Genomic DNA, 4424 nt, shown 5'->3' with positions numbered 1-4424 from the left:
CTCCTGATTGACCCTTGAAATATGGACAGGGACAAGATGGCGGAGAGTATAATAAATCTCGCCCTAGAGATCCTCTTCCGGCTTACTGTAGAGGTGAGAGATTCTGATGTCACATTACATCATCTTATCTATGTTACTAACAGATGGACATGACTGGAGAGGTGAGGGACTCTGGAGATGTATGGAGTGATATTTATTACTGTGTCTCTCCATAACCAGGACTACACAGTAGTGAAGAAGACCTCTAGTGAGCGCTGTCAGGCCCCTGTGTCTGAAGGATGGGGAAGAACCCTGAGCCCAATCATGGAGCCTCACCCCCTGATACATAAGGAAATCAATAAAGAGAAAATCCTAGAACTCACCAACAAGATGATTGAGCTGCTGACTGGAGAGGTGACAATGCTGGGAATGCTGGGACATTATACAGGAACAATATGAAAGGAACTGGGTGATGACTGTATCATTGTGTTGTCAGGTTCCTATAAGGTGTCAGGATGTCGCCATCTATTTCTCCATGGAGGAGAGGGAGTATTTAGAAGAACACAAAGATCTGTACAAGGACGTCATGTTGGAGGATCACCTGCCCCTCACATCACCAGGTAATAGACATGACCAAATACACACGTCCTCTCATTATCTGTATGTAAGGGATGAATTCAGTCACTAGATGTGTTTCCTACAGTTAAGGAAGAGAGAAGCACACCGGAGAGATGTCCCAGTCCTCTTCTTCCACAGGATGGTTCAGAAGAACATCACAATGTCCCACAGGATGATCAGGTAGATGGAGATAAGGTCTCATGAAATGTTCCCTATGATCTGTAGAAGACTGTGAAGATCTTGCGTTCAGTCTTGTTTTATCCACCAGTATTATATGTTTTATCCTTGTATAATGAGAAAGATGGAGATGGCAGGATTACAGCTGACCATACACGTTACATGTTGTCTGGTTCTTCTCACTATTTTCTGCCTGTATAGACATTTAAGATGGCCTCCTCTGTGAACTGCTGCAGATCTTATGTGGTTGCACAAGAGTGGCACAACAGTTTGCCTTGGGGCCCTTAGAACTCAAGTTAAGCCACTGTGTCCTTATACTATAATCAGTGATCGCAGAGTGTTCTAGTGGTGATAGATAATCAGTTCTCATCTCTCCTGTGTTCTCTCCTGTCCCTTATACTAGGTACAGTATCTTCATGCATGCAGTCCTCCCAAAATTAGTGGACAGAACAGGAAGACAGCAGTAAAGGGTTTGTTCAGGAATAAATAACTTGTCACATGTGCCCGCAGCCTCTACTATGGAAAGAGTCATACGTACCTGATACCCTTAGCTCCGGTTATGTGTGCCAGCTCCTGTGTGTCCATCTTCCAGTAAATGTTGTTTGCTCCTTCGCCGGCACAGGCATGGTCATCTACTTTACTGCAGCTAATGACTGGCTTTAGTGGTGATGTGTTTCTTGTGGACATGTTACCCCTGAATCCAGTCATTGGCTGCAGCAGAGCAGATGATTATGTCCATTCCGAGGAGGTAAATAAGCCGTGGCCCGAAAACACTTTGGCTTACCGGCTTCACAGCCCTGGGGCGGTCAGCAAGGGTAACAGGTGCGCAAACAATGTGATGTTATATACACACAATGTAATGTTAGGGATGGAATATAAGGGCTACTCTCCCTGCATTGCAAACTGGTTGGAATAACAAAGCAATCAGATTGGATTTATACAGGAGACCTGCAGATATTTGGGTCAGATAACTGCTGCTGTCCGGGCGTTTTTGGTCATCATTCTAATTACTGATCATTTCAGGTCATATAAATCATCCACACGACTTCTCCAACCGTCTGATGACTTCTACAATATTTCTTTCACAGCTTGTGAATCCAGGTGAAGATCTGAACAATATTAATCCTACAGAGACATATGTGAAGGGTGATGAGCAGAGTACAGAGGACATTCCTACAGATAACCGCCCAGGTGAGTAGTGACCACTAAGTAAGGGTCCATTCACACATCCTTAAGTTGGGTCCGCATCCGTTCCACAATATTGCGGAATGGGTGCGGACCCATTTATTTTCAATGGGGACGGAACGGATGCGGACAGCACACTATGTGCTATTTGCATTTCTTGATCCGCACTTCCGGATTCGCAATTCTGTTTCCGAAAAAATAGAACATGTCCTATTCTTGTCCGCAATTGCAGACAAGAAAAGGCATTTTCTATAATAGTGCCGGCGATGTGCGGTCGCAAATTGCGGAGCGCACATTGCCTGTGTCCGTGTTTTGCGTATCCGCAATTTGCAGATCCGCTAAACACTTACCAATGTGTGAATGGACCCTAAAGCAGAGAAGACTCACGGATTCTACTCCTTCACTGGATGATACAATTTTATGTTACATTTTTAGGCTCTGTCTTCTGTCCGTTTTTTCAGCGTTATATTCACAGATTCAGCTAAAATTCTAATTTAATATGGATGGAAATGTGACAGCATTATAGGTGATATACAGTATATATATGATATATATAGTCCATCCTCAGGAGAGGTCATTAATATCAGATCGGAGGTCAGATGTATGGAGAGGACACAGTGCTCTGCACGGTCTTAGGCCTCTTCCTGGCCATGCAATGTGACGTTCATCGGTCATATGGCCTAGGCACAGATTAGTCCCATTCGAGTGAAAGGGTCTGAGCTGCAATGCCAAGCACAGCTACTATTCAACAGACGGCGCTGTGCCCGGTAAGCTGTGAGGAGGCTTTGTATTAACTGGAGCTCCGGTGAGCACCGAGGCTTCCTCAGACAGCTGATTGGTGGGGGTTCAGGGACCGGACCTCTGCTGATCTCATATTGAAGAACTATGCTGAGGAAAATTTAGCAAATGATAAAAGACGGAAAAAAAATATGCAAAACATCTCTCTTTATTCATCCTACCAATGAGGTTACTAATGATTGTCTGAGGAATGTTCTGCAATGCTGAATGCATTTGGGCAAGCAAATCGTCAAGATCTGCTGCTGGGTACCTACAGTATCTCACAAAAGTCAGTCCACCCCTCACAGTTTTGTTAATATTTTATTCTTTCTTTTCTTGGGACAATCCTGAATATCTGACACTTTGATACAATGTAAAGTAGTCAGTGTACAGCTTGTATAACAGTGTAAATTTGGTGTGCCCTCAAAATAACTCAACACACAGCCACTAATGTCTAAACCACTGGCAACAAAAGTGATTACACCCCTAAGTGAGAATGGCCAAATTGTTCCCAAAGTGTCAATATTTTGTGTGGCCACCATTATTTTCCTGCAGTGCCTAAACCCTCTTGGGCATGGAGTTCACTAGAGCTTCACAGATTGCCACTTGAATCCTCTTACCCTCCTCCATGACGACATGCGTCTATTTTGAAAAGACAACCTCTGGATATGGAGCTGAGCATGTGCACTCAACTTCTTTGGTTGACCATGGCGAGGCCTGTTCTGAGTGGAACCTGTCTTGTTAAACCACTGTATGATCTTCGCCAACGTGCTGCAGCTCAGTTTCAGGGTGTTGGCAATCTTTTTATAGCCTAGGCCATCTTTATGTAGAGCAAAAATTCTTTGTTTTCAGATCCTCAGAGATTTCTTTGCCATGAGGTGCCATGTTGAACTTCCAGTGACCAGAATGAGAGAGTGTGAGCAAGTGTGAGAGTGGAACCTGTCTTCCTAAACCGCTGTACGGTCTTGGCCACCATGCTGCAGCTTGCAATTGCTGATTATCTGGTACCCTACATCAGGGGTTTATCCACGTCCTCCTCAATGGACATCCTCCTGTCCCTAACAAAAACAGAGCAGATTGTTGCTTACACTTTTTCTACCATCTTTTATATGTGCAAACTGAAGCATTGCCATGTTGTCTTAAAGCTGATGAGCTTGGGCGAGAGAGGCTACATAGATCAATTGGTAATCTGCATGAAGCAGCAAGTTTCCTGCTGGATTTCTCTCCTCTATCTACAGCTGGACAACGTGGTTGGTGACAATGGCAGGAACATTGTGGCTGCACTTCATTTGGGGAAAATAACACATGTTCCCTGCAATGGCACACATCATAAATTTAGTGGTGCATGAAGTTTTGAAAGATGGCGTTGGTCATGTCCAGGGGACTGTCCAGCCATTCTTATGTGGCTAAAAAGGCCCTTCTGAAGGGGAAGTCACAAAATGGTCTGCCTTTGTACCGTTTGAATTCCACCTTACATATGCTGAAGCGTTGCTATGAGCAGCGTAAAGAGATTAATGATTTACATGATGCATGAGACCACCACAGCAGAGCATATGTTATTTTGAGCGCAGGCAGTGGCAGCTCATCAGGGCCATATGTCACATACACCACCAGAGTAGGGACAAGCATTAACATGGCATCACTCTTGTAACGGTATCAACTGTTGGCAACGTCCTTCTCCCCTGGTC

This window comes from Bufo bufo, chromosome 6 (assembly GCF_905171765.1).
Source record: "Bufo bufo chromosome 6, aBufBuf1.1, whole genome shotgun sequence".
In the NCBI taxonomy this organism is placed as follows: Eukaryota; Metazoa; Chordata; class Amphibia; order Anura; family Bufonidae; genus Bufo; species Bufo bufo.
Note: the sequence above shows the minus strand (reverse complement) of the source record.